Source organism: Macrobrachium nipponense, chromosome 1, assembly GCF_015104395.2.
Source record: "Macrobrachium nipponense isolate FS-2020 chromosome 1, ASM1510439v2, whole genome shotgun sequence".
NCBI classification, from domain to species: Eukaryota; Metazoa; Arthropoda; class Malacostraca; order Decapoda; family Palaemonidae; genus Macrobrachium; species Macrobrachium nipponense.
The window spans coordinates 54,008,324-54,033,700 of NC_087200.1; the positions used below are offsets into that span (position 1 = coordinate 54,008,324).

Here is a 25,377-nt window from a genome sequence, read left to right on the forward strand (position 1 = left end):
TGGCGAGGTGGCTGAATCTTGCGAATATCAGAGTCTATGTACCTGGACGACTGGCTCATTCGTGCCTCCACTCAAACGCTGTGTCTGAAGGATCTTCAAACAACTTTATCGTTGGTGAAGTCCCTGGGACTACTGGTGAATTTCGAAAAGTCACATCTGATCCCAACGCAGTCCATCGTGTATCTGGGGATTCAGATGGATTCAGTGGCTTTTCGAGCTTTTCCGTCCCAGGTACGTCAGCAGCAAGGCTTAGACAAAGTGTCAGCCCTTCCTAAGGAAAAGAATAGTGCTCGGTGAGGGAATGGATGAGTCTGCTGGGGACCATTTCCTCGCTGGAGAAGTTGTTTCCTTGGGGAGACTGCACCTCAGAACGCTACAATTTTTTCTCAAGGACAATTGGAGGGACAAGAAGAAACTGGATGTGATCTTGGAAATCTCAGGAGAGGTAAAACATCACTTGAAATGGTGGCTAGATCCAGTGAAGCTGTCGGAGGGCGTGTCTCTCAAGCTTCAGAGCCCCGACCTAGTGTTGTTCTCCGACGGCATCTCCACCACATGGTGGGGAGCAACATTAGGGGGGGAAGAAAAGTGTCGCACCTGGAGAGGGGAACAGGTTCGTCCTGACACATAAACCTAAAAGAGATGGCAGCCATCTTTTTAGTGCTCCAGTTTTTCCAAGAAAAAGTCTCTCATCGAATAGTCCAAGTCAATTCAGACAACACCACAGCTCTGGCGTACTTGAAGAAGCAGGGAAGAACACATTCTTGGTCCCTGTTTGCTCTGGCAAAGGAGATCTTGCTGTGGGCAAGTGCACTAGACGTCACGATCCTTACGAGGTTCGTAGCAGGAGTAGAGAACGTCCGGCAGATCTCCTCAGCAGGCGAGGTCAACTTCTGCCAACCGAGTGGACGCTGCATGAGGAGGTATGCCAAGAGCTGTGGGGGTTATGGGGACGTCCGCTACGTGGGACATCTTTGCGACGTCCAGAACGAAGAGGCTTTCACTGTACTGCTTCCCGGTGCTCGACCCAGCGGCAGTGGCGATAGACGCCCTTCTCTGGGACTGGGCGGGGATGGACCTGTATGCCTTTCCCTGTTCAAGACCCTAGGGGAAGTTATGAGAAAGTTTGCGGCGTCGGAAGGGACGAGAATGACTTTGTTGATCGCTCCCCGTTTCTGGCCTGCGAGAGACTGGTTCACAAAGGTCATGGCCTTCGTAGTAGACTTCCAAGGACGCCTTCCAGTAAGGACAGGTCTACTCAGACAGCCCCACTTCGAGACCTGGTACCACAGAAACCTCCTCGCTCTGAGTCTGACTGCATTCAGACTATCCAAAGTTGGCCAGAGCGAGAGGCTTTTCTAGGTCAGTGGCGAGAGCTATCGCCAATGCAAGGAGACCTTCATCCAGCGCAGTGTACCAATCGAAGTGGACAAGTCTTCAGGAGTTGGTGCAAGAAGAACGGCATTTCCTCCACCACGACCTCTGTGAGCCAGATTGCTGACTTCCTACTATACCTTAGGAGGGACCTGAAAACTTGCAGTCTCTACAATTAGGGATATAGGAGTGTGCTTTTCGGTTGTCTTTAGGCACAGAGGCCTGGACTTGGCAGACAACAGAGACCTTCACTATCTCTTGAGATCTTATGAAACAACGAAGGTTCAACAACCCAGGCTGCCGTCTTGGAACTTGGACTTAGTTCTGAAGTTCCTCATGTCCATTCCATTCGAACCTATGCATACGGCTTCCTGAAAGATGTTACTAGAAAAGCTATCTTCCTGACTGCTCTGGCGACGGCGAAGAGAGTCAGTGAAGTTCAAGCGATTAGCAGTATGTTGGCTTTTAAAGGTTATAACGCGGTCTGTTCCTTGAGAGCAACGTTCCTGGCAAAAAATGAAAATCCGTCCAACCCTTGGCCTAGGACCTTCGATATTAAAGGGATGGCCGAAATCGTTGGGCGCGAGCCAGAGAGAGTTTTGTGCCCTGTCAGGGCTCTCAAATTCTACCTAAAGAAGACGAAGGATTGTAGAGGTCCTTCTGATAACTTGTGGTGTTCGGTCAGGAAGCCAAGTTTTACCAATGTCAAAGAATGCTCTGGCTTTTTTCTTGAGGGACACCATCAACGGAAGCGCATTCATCCTGTGAAGACTGATATGAAAGTGTTGAAGGTGGATGCGCATGAAGTGAGGGCTATTTCTACGTCGGTAGCCTTACAAAAGAACATGGCACTCAATGACATCTTGAATGCCACCTTTTGGCGTAGTAATTCAGTGTTTGCCTCACACTACTTCGGGAGGTGAGGACTACATACGAGAACTGCTACTCTTTGGGCCCATATGTCGCCGCAGACATATATTGGGGACAGAGAGTAGCACTCTTCCTATCATATAGGAAAAATATGTTTAGTTTTGGACTTTTTAATTTTATTTCTTTTTATTTTTTATTTTATTATGTTTATATAGACGTTTATTTTTTGTGGTCGTGGGTCGGCCGCCTAGGGCGGACTTCCCTTCATTAGCCTAGGTTATACGAAGTTTAACCAGATAGGCTAGGTCAGGTGGTAGGCTAGGTCTGGTGGTAATGTTTTTTGCTTCGCCCTCATAGTAGGGTAAAATGGTCTTGTCACATTGTGGTCACGTCCCCGTTGACAGCTACACAGGTCACGTCCTTGCTGGCACCTCTAGTAAAGCATAAACAGCATTCGGTGTCTAAACAACACCTATATGATCTGTCACATTGTGGTTACGCTCCCCGTGACACTTCATTAGAACGGCGCCAGCTAACACAGGTCATGTCCTTGCTGGCACCTCTAGGAATGCATTACCCTGAATTCGATGTCATAATGTAGGATCTAGTGGCATTGTGGTCATGCCTCCGTTGACAGATCCTTTAGAACTCACAGCTTGGAGTCTCTAGTAAAGCAGAAGCAGAACTTGGGTGACGGTAATCATGAAGTCAGCTATGCTAACAGGTAAGGAACCAAGATATCAATCATCTGCATGAAATTGTTTCCCAAATCCGAGTCTGTCTCCCCCTTCCTCCAAAGTTGGGATTCAGCTATATATATATCTGGCAGGTGAGCTTCATGAACAAAATGATATTGTTATTGTACAATAAGTTTGTTCATACTTACCTGGCAGATATATAATCAAAGCGCCCACCCACCTCCCTCAGGAGACAGTGGCAAACTAGAAAATCTGAATAGAAAATGGGAATGGTTCTGACGCCCGCCTCCCAGCGGCGGGAATGGGTACTACCACCTGGCTGACCACTGCGTGTGCCGGGAGTTTTGAAATTCTGTCGGACTTCAGAGAATACAGCTATATATATATCTGCCAGGTAAGTATGAACAAACTTTATTGTACAATAACAATATCATTTTCAGTACCTCCGTCTTAGGATTTTGAAACTTCATTGCCGCTAAGTATCCTAATTGTCTTTTGATTTATTAACTTGGATTTGTGGCTAGGCATACGCTATCATAAATTGATTTGAATTTGGTTTTGATTCATCTTTGCATAAGATATCTGAATCTAGTTAGGCTAGTTTCAGAGTGTGTTGCCTGCAAGATCGATGTAAGGAGTGTGAGAGTTTGACTGATTCCGAAGGGAAGACGTATGATTCGTATGTATGCAAATTAGAGCGTGATTGAATCGGGGTCTTCCTCAAAGACTGCATCAGTAAACAGAAGTCAGGGTAGTGAAGCACCACCATCTGAAAGGGCTGTTCAGGACGATGGATATTTTTAACTCCTAGATTGGCGTTTTGGAGCCCTGGACCTGCAGTCTCGGGGACCTGACTCTCTTCTCCAGAATAACTATCCAACCTGCATGGATAAGGTAGTCAGGTTGGTTCTGATGAGATGGCATCTAGAAGGAGACTAGTAATTTTGAACATCTAATTAAAGCAGTTTTTGGTGTCATAAAATGCCTCTTCTGCGTTCAGGAAGGCGCTGCCTAAGGGAAACCTTTGGGTCCTACCCGCCGTAAGCCCAGTCTCTGAGCAGGAATCCTGCCCCTTCCTCGATTTCTACGGGAATCGGGAAGACTATATGCTCAAATTCCTAGATTACTTTCTCTCATGTAAGTGGGTTCCCCCCATTGACAAGATACTAAACGTTTTGTCAGGTAGTGGGTAAGACCCCATTGACGAAATATATAAACTCTTTGTCACGTAAATGGGTTAGTTCCCATTGACAAAGATCCCAATAACATTCTATCGCGTAAGCGGATAAGCTCTCATTGACAAGATTCAGAAGAACCCTCATTCATTAGTCACTACCTCGCGAAGGCTCGTCGGGCAAAGAGACTTGTAGACTATGTCCATGAAGTCTTATGTCCAATATCATAAGAAGCTTGAGTTGTCCTCGTCGGTTCTCAGTTCTCATTTGAGGATCTCCTTCGATTAATACTAATTCGTTCTCTTGGCTAAGAGAACGAAGACAGTCGATTTCCATTCTCTCCCTCCCTCGGCGAGGAAAGGATGTAGACGAATGCACTTGAAATGACAAGTCAACCGACACTTAACTTCAAAAATAATGTAAACAAATACTCTTACAAAACGAAGGCTATCCTGCCACAAAATAACTCTTAAAAAGTAGTTATTAAACCTAGAAAACAAGGCTGATCTAAATTTACAAAAGTCATATAAAAATAATTTAAGCTTTTTTAATCATGCCAATAGCACCTGACAGAGCAAGGATGTAAACTTAACTTGAGTAGCAGGTAAGTATCCGGATTATTATGTCATGAAACTGTTAATTTTCTTTTTTCTTTTGTGAAATCACCTAAGCTTGCTTGTTTTTGCAGCTCACAAAACTGCTGTTGCCTCTGAGTTTAAAGAAAGGGTCTGGTAAGCATTCTTTGTTGAAGTAAGATGGATTTACTTGTATACTAATTGGTGTGTTAACTAAATAGTGCAATAACCAGAATTTCCCTGTCCTTTTATTTTGGGTTGAGGAAAGAAGTGATGATTTTTCTTTGGCTTTCAAGCTCAAGAAATTTTTGAAAATGAAAGTGCATGCACCTAAATTACATATAATACAGTGAACCCCTCGTATTCGTGCACTCCAGATTTGCGGATTTATCTCTGGAACATATACATATAACTCCATTTTTTGCAAAAAAATTCACTTAGTATTTGCAATATTTTATTTGTGAAATATCCCCCTAAAATTTTTTTATCAATTTCATTATAAAATGCACTTTTTGTAATTCAACTATTAAAAAACCAAGTATAAGAATTTTTATTGGATTTTTCTTGAGTTTTAATAACAAAATAAGCAGTTTTAATCCTTTTTTAGGGGTTTTAACTATATGCAGATTCTAACTTATTAGTGGGAGGGTCTGGTACACATCCCTGGAATACAGGGGGAACACTGTAATAATGAAATTGAAGCTTATTTTTTTTATTTATAATTTTTGTTTTTAATAGGAAGAATGTGTTTTTAAGGTAATGGTGTAAAGTACACCACCATTGATTTATGCTATTTTACTCAACCATGACTCACTATTAGTTCTTGATTCCATAAGACACCTACCTCCTTTTTCACTCACGCTTTTTATTCTTTTTTTAACGTGAATTGGATAAATGGATAACGTTCATGTAGTATAGAATTTTTTAAGAATGTATCTGGGTAGTTTTGAGAAGTATCTTATTTGATAGCTTGTGAGACCTTAGGGATATAAGACCTATCCCTCATTTTGGCATGGGATATTAAGAAAAAATCATGTGATTTACACGTAAGCAATTACAGTAGTACCTCGAGATACGAAATTAATCCATTCCGAGGTGCCCTTCGTATCATGAGGTTTTCGTATCTTGGACCACATGTTACTTGTAAAATGGCTAATCCGTTCCAAGCCCTCCAAAAACACCCCAGTAAATTTCATAATAAAGCGAAATTGACCTATAAACAATGAAATACTACAACAATTTGGACCATTCAATACCTAAATTAATAAAAAAATGCAAAATATAACCTGTAAAATAAAGTGTATATTAGTGTACATGGTAACAAGAACAATATACCTGTACGTAAAATGTGGAAGCTTACCTTTCAAGTGAGGCTATCTCCGAAAGTGGCGGCAGAGGATGAGGAGGACAAACGGCAGATGCGTATGTACGTACGTACACTTTAAAAAATATACATACTTAACTATCCAAGGAAGATTGCTTCTGCCTACTTTTCACAATGTTCCTGTGTGAGCCTTTTTGGGGGGTGTCTTCTACAAATGATTGCACTTTATGAAAAGTGGCTTTAATTTCTGCCATTTTTTTTTTTTTTTTTTTTTTTTTACTTTTTTTTTTTTTTTAACTTTACTTAGGTTTTTTTTTTTTTTTTTTTCCTTCAGAATTTCAACTTTCTGTTTTTTATCACTTGGTTCTTTTTTGCACCTCATGACTCTGTTGGCCCGGGTGTCCATCAAAACCCTGTTCAACCAAATGCTCTCTCTGCAACTGATTTGGGTACTGAATGTTCGGCTGCTGACCTTCAACATAAAACTGAAGTGCCTTGATTATACTGGTATGCATGTTGTCGTTGTAAGTGATTGGTCAACACCCTCTGTTCAGCAGGGAGTGGAGATTCTACCAACCTTGTAAAGTTTCCAGTTATCTCATGAGAGAGACCTTGATCACTTATCCCATGTGAGAGATCTTGGTCACTTATCCCACGAGAGAGATCTTGGTCAATCATATCATACTATATGTCATCACTCAAGAGGTGCTCTTCTTTTTCCTTTTCTGTGAAAAGATATGAGAAATTTTTTTTTTAAATACACATTGACAATCCCCGAAAACGAATACCGCGTGCGTACTATAACAATGCTTGGTACCAAGTGGCTGAGGCTTGCCACCAAAAAGCCGGTGCATAGTAGAATGCATGATGGGAGGGACGCTGGCCAATAGGAGAGAAGGATCTCATGGCCGCGACTAGCATCAGGAACCAATGGAGAGCAGGAGGATGGTGGCGAGTCTACTAGTACTAAGATGGCGGCACGAGTTTCAAATTGTTATCCGGGCGAATCTCAAACTTTCAGAAACCTTTCGTATCTTGAAAACTTTTCGTATGTAGAGCTGTTAAATTTTTCGTATTGGCTTTTGTATCTCAAGTTTTTTGTAAGTTGAGCCTTTCGTATCTCGAGGTACCTCGGTATGTTTTTTTAAAATATATAGCTACATATATAGTATGACAGAAAAAAACATGGGGTAAACATCAGGTAGGATAGCAAAAAATGTTATTGTCATGATACAATAAAGTCTTATGCATACTTACCTGGAAGATATATTCTTAGCTATAGACTGTCCGTCGTCCCCGATAGAAATTCGAATTTCGCGGCACACTCTACAGGTAGGTCAGGTGATCTACCTCCCCGCCGCTGGGTGGCGGGAATAGGAACCATTCCCGTTCTAAGACAGATTTTCTCTTCCACCTGTCTCCTGAGGGGAGGCCGGGTGGGCCATTAATCGTATATATCTGCCAGGTAAGTATGCATAAAACTTTATTGTATCATGACAATAACATTTTTATGCATTCAACTTACCTGTCAGATATATACTTAGCTGATTGGCCCCTTTGGCGGAGGGTAAGAGACAGCTAATTTACTGAATAGACAGGAAACAACATAGGTTGTAGGTAATAAAAATAAAAAAAAAAACCTTGGTTCCTACCTGTGTTAGCGAAAGACTTCATGGCTACTGCCTAGGAGCCTGTATCGCTTCAAGAGCCTCAGCGAGGTAGTGACCTCATGCTAAGAGTTCTTGATGGTCTGTTACAGGGGTCTTACCCACTTACGCGACAGAACCTTAGGATCTTTGTCAATGGGGTCCTATCCACTAACATGACAAAACACCTTGCCTATTGGCATGATCAAAAAGCACGACACTAATCCCGATCACCTGATCCTAATTTGGGTTAGTACTACGATTGAAAGGAGTCATCCCGAACATCCTTTCAGCAACCCACAACTCGACAACAATATTACAAATAATCATTAAAAACACAAAAAACAAACTTAAGGATCAGCATCTGCTCCATTTCCCAGCATAGTATCCGCTGATACATACGATCCAAGAGAAAAACATTTCTCGTATGTTACTCTTAACATCCTTTAAATAGTGGGATGCAAATACTGAATTGCACCTCCAATAAGTTGCTGCTAAAATGTTTCTCATAGACATATTCTTAGTGAAAGAAAGGGAAGTTGCCACAGCCCAGACTTCGTGAGCTTTTACTCTCAGCAGCTTTAAAGAGTTCTCTTGGCAATCCCTGTGAGCTTCGGTAATCACATTTCTGACAAAGAACGCCGTAGTGCGTTCTTTGACATAGGTCTTTTGGGGTTTCTTACCGAACACCAAAGACTTTGTCGACACCCCTGAAGCTGTGTCTTCTTTTTTAAATAGAACTTCAAGGTCCTGACTGGGCAAAGGGACCGATCCAACTCTCTACCTACTAGAGAAGAGAGTCCCTTGACTTCAAAACTTCTAGGCCAAGGTTTAGAAGGGTTTTCATTCTTTGCTAGGAATAGATCCTGGAAAGAAATAACAGCTGAGTCTTTTTTAAAACCCACCCGAGAGTCCAAAGCATGTAATTCACTGATCCTCTTAGCAGTTGCGAGGGCCAACAGGAATATGCATTTACTAGTAAGATCTCTGAATGAGATTTTATCTGGAGGTTCGAACCTGTCCGAAATCAAGAATTCAAGGTTCCAACTCGGGGAATAGAAGATCTCAATTTAGACGTCTCGAAAGACCTGATGAGATCATGAAGATCTTTATTATTTTCCAAATTCAGTCCCCTGTTTCTAAAACAGCTGAGAGCATGCTCTTATATCCCTTGATAGTAGATACAGCCAATTTCGACTCTTCTTCTTAAGAAGAGGAGAAAATCAGCGATTTCGGTCACAGAGGTATTGGAAGAGGACAGCTTCTTCGACCTACACCATCTACGGAAAACTTCCCACTTCGATTGGTAGACCCGCAAGGTAGAGGTTCTGCGGGCTCTAGCAATTGCAGTTGCAACTTTCTTTGAAAGCCTCTCGCTCTGACCAGTCTTTCAATAGTCGAAAGGCAGTCAGGGAGAGACTTTGGATGTTTTTTGTGGAACCTCTCGAAGTGGGGTTGTCTGAGCAGATCTGTTTTTTTTGGTAGAGATCTGGGGAAGTCCACCGTCCATTTCCAGTACCTCTGTGAACCAGTTTCGGGAAGGCCAGAAGGGAGCAATTAGAGTTAATCTTGTTCCCTCCGATGCCACAAACTTTCTTAGTACTTCCCCCAGCAATTTGAATGGGGGAAAGGCGTAGGCGTCTATGCCTGACCAGTCCATGAAGAAAGCATCGATCGCCGTGGCTCTGGGATCTTCTTCTAGAGAGCAGAAGTTGTCTATCTTCCTGGAGAGGAACGTGGCAAACAGGTCGATCTGGGGTCTTCCCCAGAGGGACCACAGTTGTCTGCAGACTTCTGAATGGAGCATCCACTCTGTCGGGAGTACTTGGTTCTTTCTGCTCAACCTGTCTGCCCTTAGGTTTTTTACACCCTGAACAAACCTTGTCCGCAGAATTATGCCCCGTTCCTCTGTCCAGGTCAATAGATCTCTCGCTATTTCGTACAGTTGAGAAAGAGTGAGTGACCCCTTGATTCCGGATGTAAGCCAGAGCTGTGGTATTGTCGGAATTGACTTGAACTACCACTCCTCTGACTTCAGCTTCGAAGTATTCCAGGGCTAGATGAATAGCCAGGAGTTCCTTCGCATTGATGTGCAGTGTAGCCTGTTCCTTGGTCCAAGTACCTGCCACTTCCTTTGGGCCCAGTGTTGCTCCCCAACCTGTTTCCGAGGTATCGGAAAACAACACTCGGTGAGGGTTCCGAATCAAGAGGGACACCCCTTCGTTCTTTATTAATGGAGTTAACCACCACTTCAGGTTGGACTTTATCCCCTGTTGAATGGGAAAACAGTCTGACAGGTCTCCTGTCTTTTGACTCCACATTTGTCTGAGATAAAACTGCAGAGGTCTGAGATTTAATCTCCCTAGGGAAATGAACTGCTCTAACGAGGAAAGGGTGCCCAGCAGACTGAGCCTTCCCTCGCCGAGGTCCGTTCTTTCCCTAAGAAAAGTTCCAAGATTTTTTTCTAAGCCTCGAGCAATTCTCTCTTGCGATGGAAACACCCGAAAACCCCGAGAATCCATCTGTATCCCCAGATAGACTATGTTCTGTCTGGGGATCAATTGTGATTTCTCGAGGTTCACGAGTAGTCCAGAGATTTTGTCAACTCTAAAGTCTTCTCCAAGTCCTTCAAGCACTGAAGTTCCGATTTTGCTCTTATTAGCCAATCGTCTAGGTAAAGGGATATATTTATCCCTTCTAGATGTAGCCATCTCGCAACATTCTTCGTCATTACGTAGTCTCGTGAACACTTGAGGGGCCGTAGAAAGGCCGAAGCATAGGGCTCTGAATTGGAATACTTTTTCCCTGCATCATGAATCGAAGATATTTCTTCGATGATGGGTGCAGGGGAACATGAAAGTAAGCATCCTGTAGATCTAAGACCATCCAATCTCCTGGACGAAGAGCCGCAAGAACCGATTTCGATGTTTCCATAGAGAACTTTGTGTTCTCTACAAATTGGTTCAATGCGCTCACATCCAGGACCGGTCTCCACCCTCCCGAGGATTTCGGAACCAGAAAAAGACGGTTGTAGAATCCTCGGGAATGCGATCCCGAACCAATTCGATAGCCTCCTTTTGCAACATCTGTTCTACTAGTTGCAATAATGCTTCTTGGTTTCTTGGCAGGTCCCTGTATTGGGCTGACAGTCCCTCGGATCGTTGTTAAGGGAGGACTGTCTCGAAAGGGGATCAGATATCCCTTCGTTACCACTGAAAGGGACCATCTTTCTGCCTCTCTCAGAGTCCATTCTTCGGAAAATTTCCGAAGTCTGGCCCCTACCGGTGCTTGAAGGACTGGGAGTCTCATTTTGTTTTCTGGATAGGTCTGAATGAAGACCTACCTCTCTTCTGTATTCCTCTCTTCTTAAAAGGAGGGTCTGGAAGAGGAAGCTCCCTCGAAAAGGCTGTTTGAGGAGTACGAGTCTCTCTCTTTACAGGAACAGAGGTCCTTGATTTCTTTGCAGATTGGGCCAAGAGATCTTGCGTGGCCTTTTCTGTCAAAGAATGTGATATGTCCTTCACTAGTTGTGCAGGAAACAATTGGTCCGAAAGAGGGAGCATAAAGAAGAGATGACCTCTGGATAGGAGTAACTGCCTTCGTCAGAAAGGAACTAAACAAGACTCTCTTCTTCAGAATTCCAGTTCCAAAAAGCGAGGCCACCTCTCCTGATCCATCTTGAACCGCTTTGTCCATGCAGGACAGTACACTATAAAGGACTTCTGGGCTAAGAGATTCCTTCTCTTGAGTCTTCTTGGCCACACCCCAAGGGACCAGTCTAAGAAGTTAAAGACTTTTAAGACACAACCTCCCTTGAGGAGATGGTCCATCTCAGAAGTCCCCCGTGTGATCTTTGCCGATGACAAGGCTTGTGTCCTTGAAGAGTCCACCAGATTCGAAAAATCTGCTCGGCAGTAGTAGGGAGAGCTAGACCCAGTGATTCGCCCGTCTCGTACCAGATTCCCTTCTTTCCTGAAAGTTTGGAAGGAGGGCAGGCAAAGACAGTCTTCCCGCCTTCTCCTTGGATTTAAACCAATTTCCTACAAATCGAAGAGCTTATTCATGGAAATGGTTGGTTTCATCTTAACCTGTTAAGCGTCACCCACGTAATAATACGTTTACCGTGATCTACTCGGTAGCGCCTTCAACGGGATATTACGTTCAAGACTTTAACTGTGCTTGTCAAGCCGTCAGTCCCGTAATAAAATACGTTACTCGTATTTTTAGAAAGTGTAGGAACATCATTTGGTAACACTCTCAGCACACGGGAAACTTATTTCCAGCCTGGCAACTCTTTCCTGGTGGTCGCTTATGCTAGAAAACTGCCTGGCCCTGCTGGTTTTCTTTCAATACGCTTCGGGCGTTTATCGAGACAAATAGATTTTTGCGTCTTTCACAATGAATGTCCCAAAGAGGAGGCGTATTTCTTCAGGTGAGATCAATCAAATACTAGATGAGGAGTCTGATATTGATAACCTACTTGATGATGAGAGCTCTAGTTCTGAATCCTCCAGTGATGAGGATACAAACTTTTCTTCCAATAGCGGGAGTGAAGATGACTTTTCTTTGCCGAGTGACTGGACTCCGAGAGAGAGAGAGAGAGAGAGAGAGAGAGAGAGAGAGAGAGAGAGAGAGAGAGAGAGAGAGAGAGAGAGAGAGAGAGAGAGATCCCTTTACTTTTGTTGCTGATCCCAGCGTGAAATTTACAGTTGAGGATAAAGAGAATTCATTAGAATATTTTGAGAAATATTTTGATGATGAAATCATTGATTACCTCTTGAAAGAAACAAACAGATTTGCAAATCAGTTTCTAGATGAGAATGTAGAACACTTGTCTCCACAATCACGAGTACATAGATAGATGGTTTGACACTGTGAAGTAGGATTGTGTGTAGCCCGTTGCTTTAGAGATTGGCATACGAAAGAATAATTGTGCATGTATGTATAATATTTTTCATTCAGTATTATGAAGTCTTTTGAAATAAAATAATTGTAGTATTAATTTTTTTACTCCAACATTTAATAATTTCCTACACTTAACTACAGTATGAATAATAAGCATAAAAATCAGTGTTAACTTTGAAAAACTATCATCAGTGCTATGATCGCTGATTACAAAAAAAGCGTGACGGTACGTTAGCAGCGAGCTCATCCAGGGGGACGCTTAACAGGTTAATGAAAGATGATGACTTCGAGACTTTAGTGCTTGTAAACAAAGACCTCAGAGAAGGAGGAGCAGTAGGGCTTAATGAGTCACCAAACTCTTGAAGTAAGAGGGCGCCAGCGTCTTATAATCTGACAAGCCTGGAGCCGTATGATCTTCCGACTCCGAAACTTCTTCCAAATCCAATTCCATTTCCGAAGAGGAATGTTTGTTTTCAATAGGAGATGAGTCTCTTGCAACATCTGCCCCACTCTCGCAAGAACGACGGCCGCCTGTGCGGCAACTTGCGTCCTTACGAGAGATAGGTTGATCCTGCAACACGACCTTATCCTTCTCCTGGCAAGAGCGACGGCCGCCTGTGCGACATCTTTCTCTCCTTTCAGAGGAAGGATGTCCTCTCCTATCGCTTTCGACGGAGGCAACCCTATCCTGACAAGGGCTACGGCCGCCTGTGCGGCACCTAGAGTCCCTGTCAGGTAAGGGCTTATCCTTCCGAAAGTTAGAAAAATCCTCCTGGTTTAACTGTCTTTTGGAGAAGTCCGTACATTCTGGCGCCTGGATGGCGCTTCTGGCTCATTGCGCCCTGCTGGCGCTTTGTGGCCGCATTGCGCCAGGTTGGCGATCGGGTACCTCATTGCGCCAGACTGGCGCTTCTGGCGCATTTCGGCAGGGTGGCGCTTCTGGCGCATTTCGGGAGGGTGGCGCTTCTGGCGCATTGCGCCAGGCTAGCGCTTCTGGCGCATTGCGCCAGGCTGGCGCTTCTGGCGCATCTGACGTTTCTGACGCTTCTGGCGCTTCTGGCGCTTCTGGCGCTTCTGGCGCTTCTGGCGCTTGCTGCCTTCTGGCTCATATGGACCTTCTAGCGTATCTGGCGCATTTGGCGCATTGCGCCAGGCTGGCGCTTTTGGCGCATTCTTCATACTCATCCGAGGAGAATCCGCAACTTTTATGTTAGATCCTTCCTTCCTTCCTTTAGTTCTCTTTATCGGAAGGAAAGAGTCCTTTCTTCTGGGAGTCTCCTTCGTAAAAACTCCTACTAAAGCGGAGAGCTGCTCCTGTACATTTTTTAGTAGGATTTTTGCAGCAGCATTCTCTTTTTCCTTTCCCGATGCAGGTGAAGGAGGTCTAGAAGAGGAAGGGGACTCCGATTTGCATTTAGGAATTAACTTGGTTTTCTTCCTTTCGCATGGAGATCCATCGGAGAAAAGCTCAGGGCTTGAATTCAAAGTTGGAGCCTTCCAACTCCTTTTTAAGGGGCTTTACAGTTCATCAGAGCTCCAGCCCCTTACATTAGGTGAAGAATCTGAAGACGAAAAACACTGTTTTAGGATGCTTTTTCGATAGCGATCCTTGGCAGTTCGGGTCGTCACAGAATCTGCCGAGGGGACGCCTGATCGGTGGGGATTCTCCATAACCTCCGTAAGGCTTTTGACATTCCTTCTCCTCTGGGCCTGTGAGCTTGGAAGAGGTCTAGGCCTGGGAGCGAGATGAAGCCGATCAGACGCACCCTCCACTGCACTAGGGACACTTAAATCACTATCACTGTGCTTACCTTGTAACATTAGCATTTGACGTTCCATTCTTTGCAGTGCAGCTTTAAGATCTGCAATTTCTGTTGCTGGATTTGCAGTCTTAGTACAAGAGGAAGATGATACAGGTTTAGGGTTAGGTGTTAATTTGATTGACTCATTAGAATGAGACCTACTTACTCTTCTGAAGGAAGCCTTCCTAGCCCTATCCATATCCAATTTCCTTAAATAGGAATTTAAATTCTTCCATTCTTCCTCATTCAAACCTACACATTCATCACAGGTGTTAGATATTAAGCATTCATTCATTCTACCCCGTTTACAAACTGTGTGAGGATCTACCGAAGCTTTCGGTAGCCTCACCATGCATCCCTCATTTACACACTGTCTTCTAACCGCAAAGCTAGAATCCGACATTATGAGAAAAATCCAAAAACCAAGTCCAAATAACAGTCCACAAAAGAGTATGCCAAACCAAAGATCCAATACGTCACCAAAACAACCGGCTTAGAAGATCAATAGTGATGAAAAAACACGAAAATCAAATCAGGAGTAACAACAACAATGTTGATGTCACGGCCGATAGAGAAAATCTGTCTTAGAAAACGGGAATGGTTCCTATTCCTGCCACCCAGCAGCGGGGCGGTAGATCACCTGACCTACCTGTAGAGTGTGCCGCGAAATTCGAATTTCTATCGGGGACGACGGAGTCTATAGCTAAGTATATATCTGACAGGTAAGTTGAATGCATAAAAAATCTTTTATTAATTTTACTGTAATTTACAGGTGAATATTAAAGCAGTAAAAGTACAGCAGGAAACATTGTTGAACAAGCTAACAATAGAGAGTAAAATACCAGTCTAAATAGGAAATCAGACAAGCAGAACAGTCTTTTACAATGAAAATAAAATGCATGAATGCAATAACAAAACTTGGCATGAAGAAACAAAAAGCAACTTAAGGGTGCCGGCCAGCTAATGCCATATTTTAAGGACAGGACTTTGATATTCATACCACTTAATAAGGTGACTTGGGACATCTCTAAACTGCATCTGATTTTTGCCTCTGACCTTCGATTTTGTGATTCTAGGGCAATTTAATCCCAAAAATAACCATTTTTCAAAATTTTCTTTATTTCCTCCTGATATTAATATTAAGACCTAAGGATTACTACTACCATATATATAGAACTGATGTAGACCTCCAATCAAATGAGGAGTTTTTTCTAAAAGTAATTTTTTTTTTTTTGCTAGATATGAATTTTTTATTATGGTAGAAAAATAAACCCTATAAATCAGGAAAAAAAATTATAAAAAAAAGAAAAGATGAAACAAAAATTTGAAAAAAGGGCTTTATTTGATTGTTCTGTAATATCTTCCTGAGTTATATACCAAATTCCAATGCTATAGCTTTAAAACTAAGTGAGAAGATAGATTTTGAAGGTCAATAAGTATAGTTTTGAGATACGGGCGTTCAAAGTTTTCCTTTGTATTTTTATAAAGACAATGTTAATAAATAATGATTATTATGAAAGTATATTTCATTTTTGGGTATTAATAAATCAAAACTATATTATTTATCATAATTTAATCATAAATGATGATCCCTTTGCTCATATATCATAGCCTGGGGCACTGTGTCAGGCAAGACGGGGCACTCCTCCTTATACACAACTCTCTCTCTCTCCTCCTTCACTAACTCGGCTTATTACAGCGAATTTTCTTCTTCTGTATGTTAGGAAGATGTTTTTCCTCGTATTTTCCTCTTTGACATGATGAAATTCTTGCCAAACAAAGATAAACAAACGTAAAAGCAAGAGAATGTCAGAGGTGAACAACTCAAAGGTGTACTCTCCTTTTACAAAGACAATGTTAATAAATCATGGTTATTATGAATTTCATATTCCTTTTTGGGTATTAATAAACCAAATCTATGTATGTCATTTATCATAAATAAAGATCCCTTTGCTCAAAGACCGTACCCTGGGGCACTGCATGACGTGTGCATCAGGCAATAGGGGCGTTCCTTACTACGCACCCCTCCCTCTCTCTCTTCACTATGCTAATATCACGTATACAGTAGTACCTTGAGATACAAAATTAATCCGTTCCGAGGCGCCCTTCGTATCATGAGTTTTTCGTATCTTGGACCATATTTTACATGTAAAATGGCTAATCCGTTCCAAGCCCTCCAAAAACACCCCAGTAAATTTCATAATAAAGCTAAATTGACCCATAAACAATGAAATACTACAACAATTTGGACCATTCAATACATAACTTAATAATAAAAATGCAAAACCTGTAAAGAAAGTGTATATTAGTGTACAAGAAATATTATTACTGTAACGTAAAATGTGGAAGCTTACCTTTCAAGTGAGGCTATCTCTGAAAGTGGCGGCAGAGGATGAGGAGGACAAACGGCAGATACGTACACTTAACTTTACGAAACACATAAAAAAATGTCAGAAAAACAAACTAAACTTTACAAAACACATTAACAAAACTGTAACACTTAACTTTACAAAAAACTTAAAATAAAATTTATTTGTCTTTTTTTTTATTTTACATTTCTTTTACTTTTTTATACTTTACGTAATCTCAATTTCTTACACCACGAATGGATGCCAGTCCGTTTACGGAATTTTTTGAACCACCCATGAGAAGCCTTGAACTCTGGGGTTGCCGTTGATGTCCCCTCTCCACCGTCGTCTTCGGCTTGGGCAATCAAATCGCCGAAAATAGCGCTGGCCTTCTGGCAGATAGCCGTCTCGGTTATCGTATCACCATCGATTTCTTTGTCCTCGATCCATACAAGAAGTAGCCCCTTTCCATTTCATTATGCACATGGCTCCTCTTGTTTTTGGAACAAAATAGTGACGCCCTTGGAAGGTGTAGCTGCTTTGATGGCTTCCTTCTGCTTAAGGATGTGCCTATCATCGACGGATTTCGGCCGTATTCCTTAGCGATCACACTCAACCGCAAGCCAGTTTTCATATTTTTTTATTATCTCCATTTTTGTCTCCATAGAAAGCATTCTCTTCTTTCTGTGAACTTCAGGAACTTTCTTGGGACCCATGACTAATATGTACTGTACGTAATTAAGTTACATATGTAGTACGTATACTAATTAGGTTCACAACACGATAAAGTAGCACAACGAAATCACTAACGAATTTACGATACTAAACGAAATCGTTGGACCGAACAAATGCCGCATGCGTAGGATAAAGCTTCGGGTGCGAAGTGGCAGAGCGAAGGCACGCCACCACGTAAGATGCATGAAGGGAGGGATGCTGTCGAATAGGAGAGGATCTCTTGGCTTGGCTAGCATCAGGAACCAATGGGAGAGCAGGAGGATGGTGGCGAGTCTACTAGAACTAAGACGGCGGCGTGAGTTTCAAAATTGTTATCGGGCGAATCTCGGACTTTCAGAAACCTTTCGTATCTTGAAAACTTTTCGTATGTAGAGCAGTAAAATTTTTTCGTGTCAGCTTTCGTATCTCGAGTTTTTTGTGAGTTGAGCCTTTCGTATCTCGAGAGGTACCACTGTATTATGATATTCTGTAGTCATATTAGAGTGAATTTTCTTTGTCTGTATGTTAGCGAGATGTTTTGCTAGTCTTTTCCTCATTGACATGATGAAATTCTTGCCGAAACAAATATAAACATGTAAAAGCAAGCGAATGTCAAGAGATGAAACTCCAGCGCGTACACTACAGGTTTCTCCTCATACTGAATGGTGGTAAACTGACTTAAGTTCCCTCCTGCCGCCCCATGGAATCTCTGCAGATGCCATTGCTCACAATTTCTTTGACATAATTATCAAAAATTTATCAAATTTACGATAACAGAAGAAATATTGCATTTTCTTGTATGGATCAATGTTTTTGGCTTATTGAGTTACGTTTACTAATTACCCTGTAACTAAGAAGTAAGAGGAATTTTGACTAAGTATTTTGTATACGTATTCTCCATTGCCATATGAAACTCCATGAAGTTTTTCATGACTGCATTTTTTGCCCTATAACGCCATATATAAGGGTTCCGGCCAGCCCCCTTAAGTATTATAGCCAAAAACATGTTACTGTAATCTCTTGATTATCCAGATCTTCATTATCTGACACCACCAGAGCAAGGACAAAAGATATATGAATATATATAATAAATTTAAGAAATTAAAAAACTGCACGCTGATGGTTGGCAATGCTGCTCCACTTAAGGAAGAAATGGAAACTGTTGACATTCATAAAGAGGCTTCAGAAAGGCTTTGGGGGCTGTGGGAGGCCTGGAGAAGTTTCCATGGGGTTGGGGGGGGTCAGATGACTGGGCACTGTGGAAGAGAAGAAGCAGTAAGGCTGTTTAAAAAAAAAAAAAAAATTGCCCAGAGAAAGTGTTGTTTTAGAAGATGGGTAGAGTACAGAAAGAGTTTCCATGGTAGGGAGAGGTGGGGGGAGTGCAGTGTGGGATGGGTAGAGAAGGGTAGGCAGCTGTTCAACTTCGTTAGAGCTTGTTTTTTGTTTTGTTTTTAACATTTATGCTTTTTCCACATTTTGTTAAAAGATATATACAATACTGCACTTAGCTTGTAATGAAATACATCAATCACAAAGCAGAAAAAATTAGAGATACAGCAATGAGAGAGAGAGAGAGAGAGAGAGAGAGAGAGAGAGATTTTGAGAGAGAGAGAGAGAGAGAGAGAGAGAGAGAGAGAGAGAATAACACATCCCCCATCACTAATATTTTTCTCTCCTTTGATAATGTACAAATTACATGTCTGTACAGACTTGTGCAATCCAAAAATTATGCATATGTAGACCCCTGAACATCATAAGCAAAATACAACAGAACATGTATGTAAGGGCCCACATTATGTATTGTACATAGATGTATTCAAATAACCCTGTTGTGGAGGATTTGCTGAAATATAGTTTTTAATAAAACAAGCCAGCATGTTTTCACACCTGACTTTCTTCAGTGTGGTTAGCATTATTAGTATATCATGTCAACCATATTAATACTTATACTTTTTGATGATTATAGAGGTGCCTTAGCAGTCTGTCAAAATTATTTTCCTAAAAATCTCTCTTCAGTGAATTAAGTTCTCATTCCACAAATTAATATTTAACTTGAAATGTAATGGTTCCCTGTCTTGTAGGCATTAAGGAAATAAGGATGCTGGCCCAGAGCAGCCCAAGCAGCACACTCTTATGTCTAGATTAAATATATTTCTTCCTGTCATTGATTTGCATATGCATATCCCTAAAACTCACCATCTTGAGTAAAAGGCAGGAATTGTGGAATAGTGAATTTAATAATAAACAAGAATTTTAACCAGCTATTATACTGTGCTGTTCATTCCAAAATTTAAAATATCCCATGCTCAGATTGTACAACACTTCAGATCCAAGAATATTTGTTGAACAACCCACAGACCCCAATTCATGAATGCAGATCAAAATTTAATATCAAGTGTATCAAATGATTGTCCAGCTGTCAACAAATAGCATATATCAATTATCAGAAACTAATCTGTGCGAGAAATTTTGTCAAACTATTTCAGTTTATGCAATAATTAAATTTCTGTGATCTAAAATGTTTCATGAAGAACAAATCTGTCAGTTCAACCAAATAATTCTTGAAACTTAATTCATGATTGGGTTAAAATGTCCAACTGTGATGGTAATATTTTAGATTGTTTTGTTTCAGAACATACATTATTATATATTGGGCCTTTTATGTTTGTCACCTCTGAAGATGTGTTGTAAATTTGAATGTTTCCTCAATAAGGGTAAAAAGATACAATATTTGATAACTGATCCTGTTTGCTGCCATTTGGTCACATTTGAATTTGTTGGCATTATGAAAACAAAGATAAACAGAATCAATGCATGTCTTTATAAACAAGCGTTATGAGTGATCAACTTGCAATTCTGATTATTTTCTTTGAATTTTTACAGATAGCCTCCGAATTGTAGAAGATATTTTAAGGAAAAACACAAACTTTAAACTACCTAAGGATCACACACCAAGAATATAGTAACGGTATGAAGACATTTGATCTGCCTCAACTTTCTTAGCTTTTATATAGCTCATTATGTTTAATTTCCCTCTTCCCTCAGGTACTTTATTTCTTAAATTCCATCATTGTTTTATCATTGTTGTAATAAGAGTATTAAAAATTTGTTTTGGTGAATTTGTGTAATGTTAATCCTTTTAGTTTAAACATAATGGATCATAAATCCTACACTATTGTGACCTGAGGAGTCCCAGATCAGTGAAGATTCTGATTTGCTGAAGGATTAACTTTCAAATAATGGCAAACCATCTCAGCATCCCATGAAAATATGTATGATATACAGTGTAATTGTGTAGTAGCTAACTTAGTCAAAACATTCATTGACATATACTATTTTTACCCCAAAATAATAATATTTTATTATATACTTCTTGTACAGTGTGAGATCTGATTTTTTGGGCATTCGACAGTTAGTCTAGGCTAAATTTCACATCAGAATATTTAGCTACACTTCACACATCAAAGTAAGTAATAACCTAACCTTTTTTAAAATATAAAATATTTATAGTATAGGGTTTTTCTTTTATATATATATATGTACTGTATTCAGTGGGTCCTCACTAGATTGTGGATCAGCATTCGCATCTTCAGTTAATCGTGGGTTTTTATGTGGAACGTATCCCCAATTATATTGTGGAAAATTCACTGATTTGCATTTTTTTTTTTTTTTATTTTTTTTTTTTTTTTTTGTAGAGTAACATTCATTTATTTTCATGACTAAATATACAGTTTTGATGATCATAAAATGATTACTAATTTCCAAATATTAATATTAATGTAAACAGTAAAATATTAATAAAATGTCAAAGTGAAACCCCAATATTAATAAAATGTTAAAGTGAAATCCCTCAAAATCACAAAACAGCTTGATAAATATGATAAATAAAGAGATGGAAGAAACATTAGCAGTCTGAAAAGGAAGACACACACTCTCTCTCTCTCTCTCTCTCTCTCTCTCTCTCTCTCTCTCTCTCTCTCTCTCTCTCTCTCTCTCTCTCTCTCTCTCTCTCTCTCTCTCTCTCTCGCTCTCTCTCCTCTCTCTCTCTCTCTCTCTCTCTCTCATCGTCTCAGTCGATATTTAACTTCGTGTAGGACTGATTTTTTTAACGTAATATGTCAAAAGATTCCAGTTACTTTATTTAATTAATTGAATATTTAAGTTGTTTAGATACTATACTTTTTAATTTCAACATAAAATTATGAATTTTTTATGTAAAATAGTGATTTTTAGAGACTCAATTTGAGACCTTTTTATGGTTATTGATAAGTTACCTTGTACAAATTATACTAATTTTGACCTATCATAAAATATCTTAGATGCTTAGTTTTAGTAATCTTGAAAACAGGCATTGAATAAAAAACAAACGATAGTGGAGAGCTAGTAATGATGCATACTCGGTGTAAAAGAAAAAAAAATTATACTCGACATATCATAAAATGGTCAAGAGACTAACAAAAGATACACAACATCAACGTAATAAATCAATAATACATGCTTTAGATTACCATACATGCATTAACAAAAATATTCACAGCACAATTATTTTGAAAGATACAATGCTCACAAACATATTTTTGGAAGGGCAAAACATTGCCAAACAAAATGCAAAACAAATATTTGAGAAATCTTTATTGGGTCTAATATGATAGTGTGGCTGGATCACGAGCAAAGCAAAGCAAACAACAAGAACTCCCCACATTTACTTTATCGAATATGGCTGACAAATAGTTCACCCAGCCACTCTTTTCCCCTTATGTTACTAATTACACAGGACAATTGACTTAACAAGACACAGAACACACAAAAGCACAAACACACGTACTCACCTTAGACTCGAGACACTCAGGCGAGACACTTTGCCGTCCGCTGGATACAGTTGTTGAGACACAACAACTGCTGAATTCAATACACAAGACAGAGAAGCACCAAAACCATACAAGAACTAAAAAAACAACAACATAACAGTCACTACATAAACAAATACCAACAACTCGAAAACAACAACAAATCATACAACTCAGAAACACAACAACTCACTGGACAACAACACCAGCAACATCAAAGCCAACTCAACAAATCAATTCACAAACAATCGCCAACACTGTCTCCAACAAACAATTCACAAACATCAAAACACAAAATCAAACACAACAGACACTCTTTAGCTCAACAACAACCAGACAGACACACATGCAACAACTATACAATACCAAAATCAATCAAACCACACAACAACAACTGACCATCAGTAGACTCTGCCTTATCTGTCTTCTATGATTGCTCATCACAGACTGACTCACTGACTGACCTGGTAACCATGCCAGCTGACAACCCAATTAGATCGCCCAACATGCAAACCATCACTAACTATCCATCCACCACTTACGCTCTTTCTCGCTCTCTCTCGATAGCTCGCTCACTCACACTCTTCAGAAAAACAGTTGCACTTACACACTACCACACATCAACACCAAATTCAAACACAACACATCAAACACACAAAAACGTTTAAACTCAGTTATTCCCGACAACTACAAACAACCCAACGACGTTCTCTCTCTCTCTCTCTCTCTCTCTCTCTCTCTCTCTCTCTCTCTCTCTCTCTCTCTCTCTCTCTCTCTCATGCAACCCTTGAAGATGTTGCCAAATTTAACTAGCATATCACTCCATAATAGGAAGATAAATATACTGAAAAAACATATAAAAAACCAAAAGTACAAAAATAACTACAATCTCCGTTTGAGACTTCAGAATACTTTCAATTTTAATTTCAAAGATATCATCGTGAAGAACTTTTCTTCATCTTTCAAAATCACTATTTTTTTAATATTAATGATATTTTTCATCTTGAAAACTAACCTCCAAAACAGGTAAACAATGTCGCTATTGGAAGAAAAGTCACTTTCAGTTAACTTATAACATTATTTTGTTTTATTTTTAACACAAAGAAATGCATAGTGCTATAAAATAGATAGTGTGTGCATCACAGTGCAACAAAAATCACGAATCTTGAAAAGTTACTGAGATACCCGTGATTTCTGGCATTATTTGGATTTTTAGAAAAATTGCGATAGACCCTTTGTATTGGGAAGGCCTGTTATGTCAGGATAAGTTTATGATAATTGATATTGTTTAGATATGAATATTCTATCTTTCTTATCACAAACCCTTTGCTACTAAAAATGCACTATGTATTTGTGTACTGGGGCTGAAAAGGTTCCACTGTTGACAAGTCAAGGAACTGATATTTTTATTTTTCCCCAGATACTTACTTGTGGGTGGAAGTATGGATAGTATAAAGAAATTCTTTGACAAAAAGGTAAAGGATGCTAAATTCAAGAAGGCAGGACAAGGTCAGAGGTGAGAAATTAAGAATTGTATAAATATTTAAAAGTAATTTTGCTAGTGCCATTGTTTTTGGTCAGCATTGTTGCTATGATGAAAGGTAAGGATTAACTATCATTAAAGGTACAATATATGTAGCAGAAATTTTAGATGCAGGGTGAAACTGTTGATCTGTAGTTATTTAAAGAATTAATGAGATAAATAAGGATTGTATATCCTTAAATTGCTACCAGTGTAGAAATATTCATTTCCTACATAAATACAAACCATCATTCTTTACTTAGGATTTAGATTGTGAATACAGGCTGGAACAGCTATTTAACTGGAAGAGCAGGTTTTTAACTATCCACTTTGCTTCTGGCTGACTAGCTGGTTACTTTCTCCTTATTGTCTATGAGTATCTCCTTATGGTCTGTGAGTATTTCTAAGGTTTTTTTTATGGTTGTTGAGTTTTAGCTAATAAAGAATTATAAGCCAAAACCCTAAATCATTGCAGCCTTCTACCTCTATTAGGAAACTTCAGGTTTTTAGGCTCCTGGGGCCTCTTTGCTTTGAGGGAGAGCTCTCTTCTGAAGGACGATCATTCTTGGGGCAAACAGAAGAACCTTAGTTAAAGCCAAGTCCCTTGCCAGGTGCAATGGTGGACGAGCGACTCTGGGAGTTGTGGTCCTCCCTGGGCATCTTGGGTAAGCTCAGTGTTTTTTCCCTTCTTGACCAATTGATGCCATGCAAGTGTTGCTTGTCACTGCTTCTACTGTGACATTATGACCTTGATGCTTTTACGGGTCTTGTTATCCCATAACCAGGTTCTTTTTACTGTCGTAGTCACTTGTTTCATCCTCAAGGAGAATTTCCATGGTCCATCAGAGCTCCATGGTAGACCAAACTAATATCAAAGAATTTTCTTTTAGTCAGTCTCATGGCCAGGTATTGTGGCATAATGATGAACACTATGACATGTGATGGAGTATGTAATGGACTCAAGATAAGAGGGCTCTTTTCCATATCTTATAGTGGGCTCTTTTCCACATCATACAGCTATGATGTTCATACCTAGGTTCTTTTTTCATCAAACCTGCGAAGATAGTCGGCGTTAAGTCGTAATCGCAGGTAGTTAGTTGTGAAAAGTGCAAATTGTTTTTAAAATTTGTCATGGAATGTTTTAACTTGAATAAATTAACACAGTTTATCATTAATATAACAAATCTTTTTAGCTTATATGATGTCTACAATAATCTAGGCAGTAGCCTAGATCAGATTGAGAATAACTTAGATTGGATAAATAGTGGTGGATGTTGTCTGCAGCCTATAACTTAGGTTACATATTCTTAAATGTGAACTAAATAACCAAGGACCCAAGAATTAGGTAATAACAATAATCTGGGCAAGATAAAACAGGAGCCTGGCTATAAGGGTACGTACATATTAGTATATTTTTTCTTTTTTTATATAGCGGATACACTTGAGCGTTATCTAATTAGTCCCGATTAGGCAGTAGTACTGTATATTAGATTAAGTGATGACCCTTTACGAAACATCCTATTTGTGGACTGAGTGTTAGCTTAGACAAGGTAGCCTAGGACTACATGAAACAGTAA

At 40.2% G+C, this 25,377-nt stretch overlaps 1 protein-coding gene and 1 long non-coding RNA gene across 2 annotated transcripts in view; one reads left to right on the forward strand and one right to left on the reverse strand.

Annotated features, from left to right (window-relative positions):
• The window catches only part of LOC135219308 (UBX domain-containing protein 6-like), a 159,713-nt gene that overhangs the window by 120,703 nt on the left and 13,633 nt on the right, over positions 1 to 25,377 (reverse strand). The window lies entirely within an intron of this gene.
• On the forward strand, positions 4,806 to 23,818 carry LOC135220175 (uncharacterized). The gene is made up of 4 exons (XR_010315595.1): positions 4,806 to 4,848; positions 20,315 to 20,399; positions 20,813 to 20,897; positions 23,699 to 23,818. It is a non-coding gene; the product is annotated as an uncharacterized LOC135220175 (long non-coding RNA).